Source organism: Equus asinus, chromosome 30 (genome assembly GCF_041296235.1).
Source record: "Equus asinus isolate D_3611 breed Donkey chromosome 30, EquAss-T2T_v2, whole genome shotgun sequence".
Classification (NCBI taxonomy): domain Eukaryota; kingdom Metazoa; phylum Chordata; class Mammalia; order Perissodactyla; family Equidae; genus Equus; species Equus asinus.
This window is the reverse complement of record NC_091819.1, coordinates 28444562-28463058: the sequence shown is the minus strand read 5'-3', so window position 1 is coordinate 28463058 and position 18497 is coordinate 28444562. Positions and strand designations below refer to the sequence as shown.

The 18497-nt window shown below is 36.0% G+C and overlaps 1 protein-coding gene across 14 annotated transcripts in view; it reads right to left on the bottom strand.

Annotated features, from left to right (window-relative positions):
* SDCCAG8 (SHH signaling and ciliogenesis regulator SDCCAG8) overlaps positions 1-18497 on the bottom strand; it is a 223690-nt gene that overhangs the window by 124313 nt on the left and 80880 nt on the right. The window lies entirely within an intron of this gene.

Sequence of the window (18497 nt, the reverse complement as noted above, 5' to 3'; positions counted from 1 at the left end):
TTGGATGTACTGAAAACAAATTAAAGGGTAAAATAATTGAAGATATCTTTTAGAAAAATGTGAGGTGTAAAAGAAGGCATCATTATGATGTTGAATATTATTTGAAGAAAATAATTTAGGAAAAAAGTACAGCATGACAACCTTTAAGCATTTAGAGTGCATGAGATTTCTGAGCTAAAATAATACTTTATTAAAATTACATTTAAAAAGGCAACAAAAGGATGCTAAGATTAATAAATATGAATATCTGAAATACATGAAAATTCACGATAGTTTATTCTTTGCTCTCAGGGTGAAATTATCCTTCTCTTACTGAAATTCAAATATTTGAAAGCAAAAATAACATATAGAACATAGTTTTAGATAATTTATACATTAAAGAATAAATATTTTACTTATTATAGAACATCTATAAAATTTTCTGAAAAGAAAATAAAAGAGATAAATATTCAGACTATTAAAATATGAAAAACAAAAAAGAGGAAAGTAAAGGGTAAAAACATTTTCAAATTCAGCAGAAGGCAAGAAGCAATTTTAATACACAAAAATGCAATCCTCTTTTGGAAAACAAAATCATGTCTAAGTAGAGTGTTTTAAACTCAGTATTTAAGTACATTTCAAATTTTCTCGAACTGTTACTCAATATTCTGAACAATCTCCAACTATATTTAATATATCAGGCGAGATAAACCAAATAATTCATTTTTTTACATTTATTACACTATAAATATTCAGTTTATCCTCATCAAAACTGTACATTACCAACAATATAATAAAACATTACAAGTTCTCAAATATTTTTATTTTTAAAAACCTATATAACAATGAGTATATCACTTTCATTCAGAGCAGATTTCCTGTATCTTTCATATTAGAATACTAAATGAAACTGATTTGTTTCTTTAACATATTTTAAACTGTTAAAGTTATACCAACATATTTCCCTCTCATAATTAAATACAATTAAAGAGATGGAAAAACATAATAGAAAAGTCTACTAAGTTTTACTTGTCTAAAATTTATGAAATTAACAGAAGCAAAGAATTATAGAATTGGAATTATATGTTGACTTTAAAACTTCAAAAATTCATTCATTAATTTTTCACACAGCGCTATATGTAAGAAACTGTACTAAATATTCTGGTGGACTCAGAGAGTTTCCATTTCTATACTCAGGAGTTAACAATTCAGTTGGGCAAATGAGGCTTACACACACAAAAAGATGCAAAGCATATAAAAACAACAAATGAGTATTAGAGAAAGTCTGTGCTTCCCTAGGCCACATTAGGGACATATCAGTACAGGCAAGAGAAGTGGGAAAGACAGTAAGGGCACATAAATTCATGGAATGATAGAGTAGACCACATAATGAAAGATCTTGAATTCTACTTAATAAAGTTTTTTTTTTTCCTTATAGATAATGAGGAGATACTAATGGTTAAACAGGTAGGCAATATGAGAGAAGCTGAGCTTGAAAAAACTGGATCAATGTGTATGATCAACTTAAGAGGGCAGAGACTGGCAATAGGGAGACCACAAAATGATAGTTGCAATATTCTAGATGCGAGGAGTGGGGACACAGAACTATAAAGGGAACATGGTGAGTATATGGAAATAAAAGGAGAGATATTGGGGAGACATCAATGATCTCCAGAATTTTGAACTGAGAGGATACAAAAGAATGATAGAAATAGAAAATGTATAAAATTCCAAAGTTTCTTAAGAAGAAAAGATGCAACAATTTTTATAAGCACTATGCAACAATAACAACATATGTAACCTTATATTGGTAAAATAAGCTGCCTTCTTAATCTCATGTAAAAAAAGTCAAAGGCTGCATTGAAGCCAGTCAAACAGAGATAAAGGACACAGGCCTGAGTCAACATAAATCAGGGTTCAGACACAGCTCTGGCACTTTCCAGCTCTGTGACCTTGGACAAGTCACTCAACTGTTACGAACAACTGAAGTGTCTTGAGTCTAAAATGGGAGTGATAACTGTAGCAAGCTCCTAAAACTACTGAACAGATTAAATGAGATGACAAATATTCAGCAGAGTGCCTAGCACATAGTACAAGATGAATAAAAGGCAGCTGGTATCATCATTATTATTATTGATTTTTTTTCTCTATCTTTCAAGAACAGCAAAGAGATGAGTAAAAAAAATGGCCTGCCTAAAGATACCTGGTTACCACTGAGGACTAAAGAGTTCTGGATGTAACCCAAGATTTCCCCTATAAAGCACTATTTTGGTGAAAAGTGAATAAAAATTTCAAAATGCAAAAAGCATTTTTGTTAGGAGGATGGAAAATTGCTGCCTGCTTCTGATCATCTGTGCCAGAACAAGGGCTTATTGGTGCAGATAATCAAAACCAACACATAATCTAACCAGCTGGACCAGGGCTCAACACGCGCTCCCCGAGTCAGGAAAATCTGCCATGGCACCAACTCCAACAGTAAGAAGGGGCCTCTCTTGCCAGCAATGCCATGCTCCCACTGGCAGGACAACCCTTTGCCTCACCCAACTAGGTCAGGGCTGCTTCCCTGGCTGTACAGAGTGGCTCAGGGATGAAAGAGCAACCACAGTCATAGGCCAATTGTCCATGCCTCTCAAAGCACGCTATTAACCTGCAATGTCTACAATGCAGTTTGGTGCAGCCATCTTTTGGCTAACGGGGCAAAGACAAGTCCAGATAGCTTTACACTTTACCAAAAGATATGCTTCATGTCAAGGTGGCTACCTCAGGCGAACAGTACACCAAGGCCAAAGGGATATGGAGAAAGGGAGACCCATTACTGCTCATTTATAATCTATACTGTAGGAAGCTTTTTTTCTTAATCATGGACATATGTAACTTTATTTTTATTATTTATTAACTTGTCTTATCAAGGTAATGCACCTAATTTAAGTTAAATAGTACTCAATTGCTCATAACAAAGAAGGGCAGTGCCCAGGCTCTCTACCCCTCACCCGTCTCCAAGCTTAATCTTTCACGGCACACACTATCCATTCTTCAGACACTTATCTTCATATTTTTAAACGACATACTTAGAATGCTGTTTCTTGATTTGCAGTATTAGACATACTCTATTGACTTCCGATGTTAAAAAAACGTAATGATTTAGGTCTCTCATGCCATTCACCCAACATCCCCACCTTATCCTCCCATATAACAATTTTGGCTGAATAATGAGTCAGTAGATAAATTACACTAGAATGATTATAGAAATATCGTTCTCTACTGAGACAAGTATTATTTTGCTTAAATTAATTTTCTTGTACAATATTTTATTATTTCTGGAATTAACTGCCAATTTCTCGTAGTTTATTTTTCTAGGTAACTAACATTTTTCCCCAAATGTTCAAACAGATCTGTCAAATACCCATCAATAACATTTTCTCAAATAATGAAACACATCAGATAAATTATCAGTTCCTCTAAAAAGAATTTTCCTGGATATATCCTTCTTGGTGTCTTATGTCTGACCTGGTTGATCCCCTTCTTGGGTCAAGTCTTATCCATACTCCTACTAAAGTTCCCTAGTCTTCTGGGTTGTAAATCATCCTGTTTTTCAGTTTACTCCCTTTTTTGGTTGAAGCACATTTTCCAGGTAACTTTCATAAGAAAGGGTACATGAATAACACATTTTTAAGAGTATCCGTATGCCTGAAAATGCTGTTATTCTAAGCACATACTTGGTAGTTTGGCTAGAAAAAAAAACCTCTGTTGAAATTAATTGTCATTCACGATTTTTAAAGGCTACTCCACTGTCTTCAAGATTCAAATATTACAACTGAAAAGTCCTAAGCTGTTCTGATTCCAGTGCTTGGTCTATGATTTGCTTTTTTGTTTCTGAAAACTTTTATAATCATTTCCTTTTCCCTGGCATTTTGAAATTTTACAAAGTTGGACCTCAGAATGGGTCTTTTTTCATGCTTTCTGCTGGGTTTTCAGTGGGTCCTTTTCAATCTGGAAGCTTATTCAGTTTGGAGGAGTCTTCTTGTATTATTATTTTAAAGTATTTTGATGCCATACATTTTAATATTTCCATTTTTGGCTCTGTTGGATTAATCATCTAATTTTCTTATATCTTCTCTCTCTTCATCATCTGATTTTAACTTCTGAAAGATTCCCTTGATTTCATCTTCCAAAACTTCTACTGAATTTAAGAAAAGATTTCTACTACACTTTTCATTTCCATAAGTTATTTCTTATCGTCATTTTTTTTACAAAGCCTGTTATTTTTATCTTATGGATATAATACCTTATCTATTACAATATTATAGTATTTTAAATATTCTCCTCTGCTCATTAGGTATTACTTCAGTTGCCTTTTTTCTGTTTGTCTGTTTTAGACACTCCATTATTTGAGAAGCTTTCCTAAAATACATGGTGATGCTTGGCTGTCCTTTTATGTTTGAGAATGAAGTAGTTAACAAAAGTTTGGATGTAACAGTTCTTGGGTAATGATAGTTTAGACTATTGTTCAGCAAATCCTCACTTCTATCTCCCTTCCACTGGGAGTGGGACACACTATCTCTCCCCAATGACTTTGGGCTTGGCCACGTGATTTCACTTGGCCAATGGAACTTCCGTGGCTACAAAGTAAGCAGAAGTCATAAATATGTTTATGTGTTTTGACTTTGTTTTTGTATTCTGGTGATTCTCCATGAGAAAAGCATGCCCTGGATATCTGCTGCCCTTTTAGGCTAGACCACAGAATAAACACACGTGGAGCAGGACCAAACCCAAACTACAGCCCAGATAACCCACAACCCACAGCCTGAAGCAGGGCTACCCAGTTAACTGCAGCAGAGATAAGCCAAATCTCAGTTGACCTTGAGATTCACAAACATGAGCATAAATGATTGCTATCGTACGCCATAAGTTTTTTCCATATAAAATAATTGACAAACCACTTTACAGGAACAAGTGCTGCTACAACTGTGTATCACCTGGGTATTTTATTTGATCTTCAAAACAACTGCATGAAGCACATAGGGCAGGTATCCTTGTTTACACAAAAGAGGAATTGAGCATCAAAGACATTGAATGATTGTCCAGAGAAGTAAATCCAAGCCTTGAACCAGCTCTTCTGACATTACTGGCTCCATACCATACTATAAATTAGACAATGGTTTTTGATGTTTCTCTTTTCTTTTTAACTAAGATCAATTGTAAATAATCCATTTTACATCACAATTCAGAAACATACACACTCTCACATACATATGTATAAAAGTAACTAGCATGTCATAAAACAATATTAATCCTTACTATGTGTGAAACACTCAGATATTTCCCATTCCTTCTTTTTTTTTTTTAAAGGTTGGCATCTGAGTTAACAACCGTTGTCCATCTTTTTTTTTTTTCACTCTTCTCCCCAAAGCCCCCCAGTACATAGTTGTAAATTCTACTTGTGAGTGTCTCTGGTTGTGCTATGTGAGACGCTGCCTCAGCATGGCCTGACAGGCGGTGCCATGTCTGCACCCAGGATCCGAACTGGCGAAACCCTGGGCTGCCGAAGCGGAGCACGCGAACTCAACCACTCGGCCACGGGACAGCCCCTTTTCCTATTCCTTCTTATTCTATTCTACTTCTTTAAAAAAACTTCTAGTTTCAACCCATAAATTGATTTAATGATCCTGCAATTTGAAAAGTATTGTGTATTTCTGATAATTAAAAAATATATTTTACATAAACTAAGTAGAATCAAATAGTTTCATTAAAAGAAGTTCTAATATACATTTCTCTTGATTTCCTAAGAAAAAATATCTGAAGAAATGAATGTAAAACCCATTTGAAAAATTACGTATCATCTTAATCCTAAAGGATAACTTTACTTGGAAAGGAAAAGTAGCATACAGGAACAATTTTAATCCAACGGTAGTGATTTATCCTTGCTACCAAACATTATGTCACTTAAAAATCACTTATTAATCTTTAACATATGGTAACTTACTGTGTATGTGAAGAAGAGAATGGGGAGAAAAAAAAATACAGAACAGTAAGAAGAATGGAACCAAAGTCCTCACATAGTGAGAAAGAAGAAGCTGACAAAATTTGACCATGTGAATTTATCCCTCAGAACCCAATGGATGAATTCATAGAATATATTCAGAAAAATGAAGTGGTATATGATATTGACAAATGAAACATAATCTCTCTCGTGGGAGAGAAATAATAGTTTCTATCAAGTTCTGTGTGGTAAAAAGAATGTACTCACTGGAAATTTAGTATACACCAGTTGATACTCTTACTAACTCACAGATGTTAAGAATGATTTTACCAAATCATTAGGAAAGTTTTGTCTGCAGCTACACTACCTACCTGTGGCTATTTAAAGCGAAGTTATTTAAAACAAAAAATTGAGTTCCTCATTTGTATCCATCACATGCTCAGTGCTCAGTGGCCACATGTGGATGGAGGCTGCCCCGTCAGACAGTGCAGGTGCAAGATATTTCCACCAGCATAGCAAATCCCATTGGATAGCGCTGGTCTACAAGACAGCAAAACGTATTTCTAAGACTCTCTCTCCAAACTAGACTCTGGGAAAACCAGCCTATGTGAATAAAAGGACATTATAAGTAGTAAAAAAGTCTTTTCAGAAATGGACAAAAATGGTTGTCTTGTGTACTGTAGTAGATGTGGACGGTTGCTGACAACATTCAAGATGTTCTGTTCATGGCTATCATTGTGGAGGGCACACAGCCACTAAGTTAATATGCTTTTATTGCAGCCCTAATAGTAATACTGATACCAGCTATCACTTTTGAGTGCTTACCATGTGCCAGGCACTGTCTTAGCAATTTTGTATCTTTAACTTTTGTATTTTCATCTCATTTTGTGTTCATGAAAACTTTGTAAAATTAAGCGTCCTATCTCCATTTTCCAGAGGAGAAAACTGAAGCTCACAGACATTTAGTGATATGTACACAAGATTATATAGTGGCAGAGCTGGGATTCAAAACTGGGTTAGTCTGATTTCAATAATCTTTCCACTATACCATATACTGTCTCCCTAAACAAACCTTCTAGATGTAACAGATGAGAACATGACACGACATGCTCCTAAAACCTCTGCCCGCAACTTGGAATAGGTAGAAGACACAAATGACAAAGACGAGAGAAATCTCAGATGGCCTGGATCAAATATCACACTACCAACACAAGGCTCTCAGTTGGCAGAGCCCTGGCCAAGATTCACTTTGCAGAAGCATTTCTCCACGAGACGTTAGGGGTGGCGACTTGAAGAAATGGAGTTTGGATTTGCTTAGACGCAGGTCCCACAGTTCACATCTTTTACAACCCAATGACTCCACACCAGTGTAAGAACTCTGGCCCTTGTTGGCCTGTGAGCCTTCCTAATACAACATGGAACAATTTGGTAAAACTTTCCATGTTTCTAATTGTTTCCAATGTGGTTACTAAATCAATTCTTACTCCAAGCAAATATTCTTTAAAGAATTTTAAGAAAAGGTTTTTTTTCCTTTCCATAATGTTAAACAAAGTGGCATCCACTGATCACTTATATTCAGAAGCTCTTCCTCAGAGCTAAAGTAGCTCTCAGCCAAAACAAGTGTTCAAAATGGGTGAGATGGGACAATGGCAGAAAAGAAGTGCCTTTTTAAAGTATGTATCTAAAGAAGAGAAGGATTTAAGACATCTGATATGAAGCTGATTCTGTCATACTGTGACAATGCTGCAGACTTTTTTTTTTTGAGGAAGATTAGCCCTGAGCTAACATCTACTGCCAATCCTCCTCTTTTTTGCTGAGGAAGACTGGCCCTGAGCTAACATCTGTGCCCATCTTCCTCCACTTTATACGTGGGACGCCTACCACAGCATGGCTTGCCAGTGGTGCCATGTCCGCACCTGGGATCCGAATGGCGAACCCCGGGCCGCCAAAGTGGAATGTGCACACTTAACTGCTGCGCCGCCGGGCCGGCCCCCGCAGACTTTTTGGTTCAACCAAGCTCACAAAACTGTCTGTGATGCCAGGAAATTAAAGAGCAAAAATAAGAGCCATTGTACCTCTGTGGTCAGTTTACAAAAAAGAGCCAGGCGATAGCTCTCCTTTTTGGACTGGTTTAGTAAATGCTTTATGCTTGCTGGAAGTAGAGAAAGGGTTTGCTCTGCACTCTCATGCATGTAAATTTCTGCTCATCATAGGCAAAATATCAGGCCATTCATAAAGTTTGAAATTTTTTTCTTTAAAATATTGAGGTACATTCTTTTCTGTTCCTAATTCTATCATGCTCTTTCAATGTTCTAAATGGATAAAATATTAACAATGTTCAAATCATCATATACTTACACATTCACATTGTAAACACCATGGAGAGAGAGATCTTGACCTTTTATGTCTGCTGATGTTAGGAATATAGGCATTATTGGAAACATAAAGGAGCATTAAGATGACCCTGGATGAGGCAAAATCTGAAATAAGACGCGATATTTGGAAAGCCATAAAAAAAGAGGTGATAAATTTTTCAAATGATGCATTGCAAAAGAATTGTTAAGGTGCTGTGAACATGGCTAAGAGTGACTAAGAGAGCTAGGTGCAGGTGACAGACTGAAACGGATAAAGAAGACCCCACAGTGTGGGAAAAGACGCGAAGTTAAAGAACACAATGTTGAAACAAATGGAAGATTCTTAAATTAATGAAGGAGTCAAACACATAAATCTGCTGATTGTTCACCACATTAGTTACCATCTACCAATGGTGTGGAGGCTTCAAATTATCTGAGAATAAATGTTGCATTGGTTCAATACCAGAAAAGGTATCAAGAGCTGCATTAAAAAAGAAAGCTGTCAATTGTGACATTAAGAAAGAACACACCACTTCAAAGCCACACGTGCCCCTTGCCTGGGCTGGATCCTTCATTTTCTACTTTCAAGTTCCCCGTTTCTGCTCCTCAGTTTGATGCCAAGGGCCCTCAGTGGATGCAACCTCACACCACCCTGCCGGGTGGTCCATTTCATCCTTGTCTCATTCATATGATCACAGAATCAGACGGGTCAGAGGCAACGTTAAGGCAACAGTACAGTGGAGCTGCAACATGTAACAGCAAGAGAGAAACGGGAGAAGTGTGACTCTGTCCACCATTCAACTCAGCGAGTGAACATCTTGGAGTGAAGACGAAGAGTGAGATGTGACTCTCCTGAGCGCTCGGTCAGTCACAGCACGTGTTCCTCTCACAGGATGACAATCCCACCACACTAAGTGCAATTTCATCTAAGAAACAGGCATAGTTTTCATACAAATGAGCCCTCAAATACAAGCCAACTTGTTTATATCTGGTCCCTGTCTGAATAAATACTAATCTCTCCCAACAATGGAAGTAAAATGATATGAATTAAAATTTTTCAGAAAGGGTAGGAATGTGTCCAGTGTGGTAGGAATACATTGCTCTAAATACATATAAAATCAATACATACGAATCCATGTAGACTATGTAAATTATGGGCAATTTCTGAGATTTTCTAAAGTAATTTTGACTATATGGAATATTTACCTTTCAAACTGAATTTAGAACATAACCGCCTCCTGAAATGTCACTCTACTATAATGAAATATACTGTTTATTTTAGTAGTAAAATTTATTTTAATAGCTCCACAAATAATTTTAGCTCAATATTTATAAATATTCTAGAGGTTGAAGGGGTCAATTATACTTTACTGTATTTAACGGCAGGGATTAATTGCTTTTGCTAAGAACATGGGATTTGTCCCTACAAATATCAAGGGCCTGCTGTAGCTTCAAAGATTTGAAAACAGCTCCCCAACACTCCTATAGCTTTGAGGTGACTAAATCGGTGATACCTGACTACTGGAGAACCACTGAGTTTAATGTATCTATAAACAAAAACCTCCTAGGAATGGCTGGCTTGATCACTTACAAATCTACTTAATTGAATTATCATCGAGGAGAATATGTTTTAGATGAACAATGTTTTGTTCATAGCTGTATCATGAGAGCCATGTTAACAGATTTAATAAACTCAAAAGTCTTTAGATCTTTGGCAGTTCCTTGTTCTACAAAGCTGGTAATCCTATGGCATCTATTCTACTGGACATACCATAAATGCTATATTAGGATATTTAAACACAACAACTTTACAATGTTGTTTGTGGAGAGAATATAACCAAAAAGACAAATACAGGTCTATATTCCTGTGTACACATAAAGGAAATCTGTTAATATGCTGTCACTATACCATATTATAACTTTTAAAACAAAAAAAAGTCTCAAAAAAGGTAACAGTTTGGCTTCTTATTTTCCAGAAGGAAATTTATGTTAGCAATGTACTTAAAGTTTCAATTTAATAAAGAGAGAAATCATTTTACATTTAAAATGTCAATATATAAATTTAACTGTTATATATTAACATGTTAATATATAAAATTAACTTTATGGGAATGTAAATTGGTGCAACTACTATGGAAAACAGTATGGCAGGTCCTCAAAAATTTAAAAACAGTACTACCATATGATCCAGAAATTCAACTTCTGGTATTTATCTGAAGGAAATGAAATCACTATATCAAAAAGATATCTGCACCCTCAAGTTCATTGCAGCAGTATTTACAATCAGCTAAGACACGAAAACAACCTGTGTCCATCGATGGATGAAAGGATAAAGAAAAGGTAGGGAGGGCCGGCCTGGTGGCGCAGCAGGTAAGTGCTCATGTTCTGTTTCAGCGGCCTGGGGTTCGCTGGTTCAGATCCTGGGTGCCAACATGGCACTGTTTGGCAAGCCATGCTGTGGCAGGCATCCCACATATAAAGTGGAGGGAGATGGGCAAGGATGTTAGCTCAGGGCCAGTCTTCCTCTGCAAAAAGAGGAGGATTGGCAGCAGATGTTAGCTCATGGCTAATCATCCTCAAAAAGAAAAAAAGAAAAAGAAAATGCGGTGTGTATATATGGAATACTATTCAGCCACAAAAAAGAAAGAAATCCTGCCATTTGTGACAACATGGATGGACCTGAGGGCACTAGGCTACGTGAAACAAGTCAGACAGAGAAAGAGTTACCTAACGTAGGATCTCACTTATATGTGGATTCTAAAAAAAACTGAACTCACAGATACAGAGAACAGATTGGTAATAGACAGAGGCAGACGGTGGGGAGTGGGCAGGACAGGTGAAGATGGTCAAAAGGTACAAACTTCCAGGTATGAGATAAATAAGTTCAGAGATGTAATGTACAGCAAGCTGACTAAAGTTAACAATACTGTATTGTATATTTGAAAGTTACTAAGAGAGAAGATCTTAAGAGTTCTCATCACACGAAAAAAATTTGTAACTATGTGAAGTGATAGTTAACTAAACTTACTGAGGTAATCATTTCACAATACAGACATACATCAAATCATCATGTTGTACACCTAAAACTAATATAATGTCAATTATATATCAATAAAACGGGAAAAAGTAAATTAAATTTACATATATATCTACATATAATACTTAAAATATACATATATTTAAAATATGTATATATTATACATTATATTATATATGCATGCATATATTAAATATATGTAATATATTCAAATGAACTTCTAATACTATTTAATAAAATAAATAGGGGACATTAGTAAAAAAAAGCCAAGACGAAACTGCGACTCCTTTCCTTCCCTGAGAATGGGGCCATACTCCTTAGGGTGAGAGGCAGAGAGGGTGGTTGGTGAAGACACCCCACTGCTTCTGAGGCGAGAGTCACCAATGCCGCCTTTGACCTCGATTTCCTAACAAACGAACACAAGTCCTTCTTTACAGTAGCTCCAAATTTAACCTATGTTAAAAAAGTTAGACCTATCTCTAAGCCAATCTTTCTGAAGGCACTTTTAAAAGTATTTTGCTAGCTACAATAAGTACAGGCAAAAGAAAAGTAAACCTGGAGTTGTTTCTCTGCAAATGAACTGTAATAGAAACAGGAAGGTCTCTTTTCTGATGGGAGATCCTCATAGAAAAGGATTGGTTTGTTTCAAAGGCCAAAAAATTGTTTTATCTGCTTTTCTCTCGTATGAAAGAGGAACTAATAAGTACAAAAGGTGGGAGATAAAAGAATTACTAAAGAAAAAATTATGTCTACATGTTACTCCAAACTCCAATGTTCACTACAGTTGTCAACTTTCATAACCATTTGAAAATCATTTTATCACCAATTGAGAAAATCACCCAAAGCAAAAATAAAATAATTCCAATTTAGGAAAACAAACTGTTACTTTATTCCCTTAAACAATTCCTTCCCAAGCCTTCAATTCAACACAATAAATATTTTTGAGTATCTAGCATGTGCTTACTATGTGCCAGACATTGATTAGTATGTATATTATATATTTTATAAATATATATACATATATATATGTATATATATATATATACCTACACATATGATCCAGATGGCAAGACAATTACATATATATCTCTACATCTCCAATCTGTCCACTCTTTACCTCACTCTGTCTTTCTTGTCCCTCATAATTATTAAAATATAAACTGATTCCCTATCATTTTGATAAAAAAAGCAAACCTAGTGATACATCTAATTTAGCATATCATTTCCTGCTCAAATTTACAATCATCTGGGCTATAGTAAATAACAGAAATTATTGCAATATTCTTGTAAAAATTTATAGCAGAAAATGTCTTATAAGCATTAAGGCACCAGGATTCACGCTAAATGAAGTCGAACCACAATTTTCACATTATATTACTATATTTTGGGATAATTTTGTTCCTTTTATCTCTGTATATTAAATCTATTTTCCAATAGAATTTCCAATTCCAATAGAATTGAAAATACATTGAAATAAAAGATTACAATAACTTTGGTCATCTTGCCCACGACTAATTACAGTGTTGTCGCTACAGCAGCATTCCCCATGTGTGCAAATCTGACTAAACACAAATAAAAAATAAGACTAAATATAAAGCCACGCTAAAACAATTTTAATAAACAAGAGAATGAAAGGCATTTTCAATAAGATAAAGAGGCTTCCACTATCCATAAAGATAAATTAATTTAAATGAACTGAAAATATTGCTATTCCTAAAGTTATATCTGATTTTACTACAGGAAAATGTAAGTAAATTTAAATATGTGAAGTTTATTATATAGTTGTGGTTTAGAAAATATCTTTTTATTATTAAATGTATTTACAATGCCTTTGGGTTCTCATTGTGAGATCAAAAAACCTAAAAAGACATTGAAGGGTATCATTTATAAATCTAAATTAAATAGTTAGTTCTTGAAAGTTTTTTCAAAATTGATGCTATTACCTTAAATGAGTTGCAGCATAAAGGTCACTGCAATGTGGAATTTCAACAATGTCCTCTATTTTCCATTTATGATTCAAATGTAATATTTTTCAGATACTATAATTACAGGAAAACCAATATAATATTCAAGTATGCTTTCAAAGCCAAACATTTTTTAGAGTAGATATAAAAGTACTGACTACAAACCACAGTATCACAATTTCCAAAGAAAACTAGTTAATAAATCTGCTACTATTCCAATAATAAGCATGGTTTTTCAGTTATTCTGTCAGCTAGTAAAAATTATGTAAAAATAAATCGGCCCATTTATTCTTAGCCAGAAAAACAGGCAATTCTGTCAAAACCATTTGTTTCTTAGATAATGCACACATTTTTATGTTTCAACTGTAACAAATGAAAACTTTTATGTTCAATGCTACTTTTTTAGGAGTTGTCAGAAAAATCAGTTAAATACTGATTCCTAAAGGGAAAATACAAGGAAGGTTTTTAGTTATTTTACACCTAATCTTTCAAGACTTCAATGTACATTTGTAATTTATCAAATAAAATTCCTTTTCTTTAAACATTGTGCTGACTATATTTCTTCTAAAATGTGCTCCTACCAAAAGGACCCTAAACCATTTGAGAGTTAACTTCCCTGTTTATATCAAGACTTTGTTTAATAAAAACACAAGCCTTAAAAAGAAATACAGTTAAAGATAGAAGATACCTCAGTCATCATCTTTATCTAACCCCTCCTTTCACAGACGAGAACACTGGCGTCCAGTGAGATGCGACAGCCCACTGGAGCCCACTCAACTGAACTAGAACCTTCAGGCTCTTCGCCGGTACCCGTTTCCCTTCAAATGTGGAATAATGCCAAACCACAACGGTAACTCAGTTACAAGCACAAACAACCTTCTATCGGTAATAATTAATTTTTTAAATGCAATAAAGAAAACACATCATCTGTTTTTCCTCTGACAACTGTTATTCAACAAGTTTTTCTTTTTCTCTGTGTATTCTCTTATTAAATTCTGTCAATCTCTGACAATTAGAACAAATTGAAGACTCAGGCCCCTTTTTAAAAAGTAGTTTCCTAAGACCATATACATCATTTCCTAATTTAGAGAAAATATATATTCTATTGGATTTATTTTTATCAATATTACTGTTTAGTACAGGTGCTGAAGCAAAATAAAATATTTCTCTCAAATCAAGAAAAGCTCAAACATTTAAACCCATTCAAGATCTCCCAGCTTTGCGCTTCAAACTGAATGATTTTATTTTGTAGGAAATCATACTTTAATTTAATTTTTCACTAAATCAGCTTCGAATGACTGAGAAAAGGAGCTCCTCTCTACAGTCTAGATCACTGAGCACAGACGATGAAATACCGCTCCTCTTCCCCACACAGAAACAGCGGACCTCCGTGAGGTCGCCTCTCCTTCTACCTGCCCAGTCTGCTGCCCTCGGTGCACCTGATTACAGAGAACATCAGTACCAATCCTGGCTCTACACCCTGAAGAGAGCAGCAAGGGCAGAGGATGTCTGTATGCACCCACAGGGCACGCAAACCTCAGGCTCTCCCCTGAACACTCACGCTTGGATTCAAGTATTCTGACCACTGCAACAGCACGTCTGTGTTCAACTCACCTCTTAGCTGCTATTCCGCTCGTAGGTGACACAAAATGGATCCTCTTTCATTGGAAAACTGGACAATTTAACCTTATCGTGTCAGAAGGTTTTCATCAAAATTAATGAGATGTTCTTATGTGAGGAGGAAACAGCAAATTTTAACAACAAAACTAGGTTTATTTTTAGAGACATAAGTGATTGAAAAAAAAATCCTTCTGTACTGAGACATGGCGTACGTGATCTCACCTTATGGGGAGTTTTTAGAAAATTCACTTTAGCTGCGGGTTATATAAATATTTCTGTAAAATTCTATTTGTGGAACTTAAGAATTTATTGTACTTCACTGTAACTCAAAAATAACCTATATTTTCTAACGAAGTTTGGCAAGAAGCTTCCAGTGTAAAGTAGATGCTTCAGTTAATAAATATTTTGAGCGTGGTGCTTTTAAATTAACAGCATCCACATACAAAGGAGTAAATCCACCTATTCAATTTATTGACTGTTATTTATTCAATCATAACAGCTCTATGTATGTAGACAGCTTTTTACAGTTTAGAAAACACTTCCATATACGTTTCTGAATTTATATGGTGTGACAACTAGAAAACTAACGTAATTCTTGCTTTTATTCATTTTCATAAAGAAAAATAAAATAGGCGTAGAACAGACAAATAGGGTGATGATTAGGACAGAATACTTTTCTATTGAGATATAATTGTATTACTTTCTGGGTGTACAACATAATTATTTGATATATGTATATGGACAGAATACTTTTAAAAGGATTCATCTGACAGAATGAATCAAAGAAATCTCAAAAAATGATTTTACAGACTCTAATTCCTCAAATTTCCACTTTAGCCTATTTATCCAGATTATCTAGATGAAGAAATTGGAACTTCAGGCAGGCCCACTCCCCTCCCATTGGGAGTTTCCAGCACAGGTTTAAATGCTGCCGACCACAAACCTCTGCACATGGACAGAGGCACTCGCGTTTCTCAGCCATCCATGCCTCATTTCTTCGTTATTTGCCGTCAATGTAATCTTCTGTCACTGGCTCAGTAGTACTTCAGCACACCACTTGTACATAGTAGGTACAAAAGTAAACGTCTTTTGATTTGACTAGAATTATTTTGAAGAAGGCAAACAGTCTGGTTCTTAAACAGGAAAACAAACACATCAGTTAAAAAAACCCCATGGAAGACAGAGAATATCACGTGATAAGGAGGTCTTCAGCCATAGCTCACAGGGCTCTGTCCCGCCATTGGTGCCATATGGCTTAAACCACTGACCTTAATGAGGACACCAGTGAAGTGCTGACCAACCCAGAGGAATAATTTATTATGGTGAGTTGTCAAAAACAGGATCCAAAAGGGTTCAGACAAGCTGACATGACAGGTCCAAACTAAAATGATCACGTTTCAGGGGGACAAATGCAAATACCTGTATTTACTGCCCAATTGTAGAGCAGCCGACATGTGCCATTAGGGGTTTTAATTGAACTTAAGTTCAATAAGAGTTCACAATGAGTTATGTTTGATAAACACATAATCCAAATGATAACTGGCTCTAAAGTTAGATTAATGTAAGCTTAGATGACAGCTCCCCTTCTATGAACTGGTCAGGTCATACCAAATACATCATATTCAGTTATCATCATGACTCTGGAAAGCAACTAGATAAAATGGAACACAGGAAAGAGAGATGAGGATGGAGAATGTGAATAATAATCACAACAACATTAGTAAAAATAATAATTATTAACATGTATAGATCAATTATTCTATGTCATGTACTACGCAATGAGGTTAACATAGATTATCTCAAATTTTACAAAATCCTATGCAGTAGGAGTTGTATCATGTTACAGATAAGAAAACTGAGGCTTGTTCATAGTAAGTAATTTGCCCAAGTTCACCGGGCAGTAGGTAGCGAAGTGAGAACCTGGCAGCCTACTTTCAGGGCCTGAGCTCTTGGCTACCTATCCACCCACCCACGCATCCAATTACTGTGCCCCTAATTGCATGCTAAGCACTGAAACACTGGAATGCAAACGTGAAAAAGATAAGTAAGAGCCTCTGACCTCAAATAACTAACATTCTAATAGAAGAGACAGATTTTATTAACAAATAATAAAAAATTATAATAAGTTCCAAGAAGGAAACAAACAAGGTACTATGAGAGAATAATGGGGTTGGGGGAGGGGAATATGTTAGTGGTTACAGAAGTGGAGACATTTAAGTGGAAACCAAAGAAAGAGAAAAAGCTGGTTAATTACAAAAAGAGTGGGGAAGAACATACGAGGCAGATGTTTGTCCAAAGGGCCCAGCATGTTTGGGATGCTCAAGGAAAACCATTGAGGCTGAGCACAGGGAGAGCAGGTGAGAAGAGAGTGGAAAGACAGGTAGTAATCAGATTACTCAGGGCCTCCTAAGCTATGGAAAGGAGTTTGGATTTATGTTTCTAAATGCAAATGGGAAGCCACTCCAGGTTGTTAAATGGAAGAACAATGTGATTCAATTCACATTTTCCTTTTGCTAAAGTGTCGAGTACGGACTGAAGGGGACATGCCTTCATGAAGCTAACGTTGTGGTGGGGGAAGACAGGTAAATAAACAGAATAAATGAGTAAGATATGGAGTAAAATAAAGCAGAAGGAGAGTAGGGAGTGCCGGGGGAAGGGTGCACCATTTAAAATAAGGCGGTTAGGGAAGTGCTCGCAGAGGAGAAGGCATTAAGCCAGTGATCCTTCAGGCTATCACGGGGAACAGTGTTCCAGGCAAAGGGAACAACAAGGACAAAGGCCCTGAAGTGGGAGTATATCTGATGTGTTTGAGGAACAGCAAGGAAGTCAGTGTAGCTAGAGCAGAGCGATGGGGTGAAAAGTAGATGAGAGCAGAGAACTAACAGGAGGGCCAGACTGTGCAGCACCTTACAGATCCCTCAAAGGGAACCACTGGATGGGTGTAATTAGAAGAGCGACAAGATCTGCCACAGGTTTTAACAGGATCCCTCTGGCTGGGCAGGGACTAAAATGGACTAAAATGGGGAGAAGGGGAGCCAATTAGGGCATCACTGCAAAACTGGTGAAGATGACAGTACCTTGAACTAGAGCGGAGCAGTGGATATAACTGACGAAGATATGGATGGCAAGTAGGGACCTGAAAAGATGTCTACTATCATTAGGGAAATGCACATTAAAACCACAATGAGCTACCAGTACACACTTATTAGAATGGCAAAATACAAAAAGACTGATCAAACATTTTAAACAAATATAATTGCTAAAATATAAATACCATTATAAAAAAGTTATTTTCATCCCAATTCTAACACTTCATGCCCGATACAGCACAAAGATTGAACCAGGAGTTAGAGGATCTGTCATCCAGTCTAGGCACTGTTGCTATTATTTATGGTTCATTGTTTAGCTCACGTCTGCATTTATTTACTCATTCATTCAACAGATAAATACTTGTGACAGGCCTTCTCCGGGCTGAGTACTAGCAATACCATGATGACTAAGACATGGACTGTGACTTCGTCAAGTGGCTTACAGCCACTTCTGGCGAGTAAATTTCGATTTCT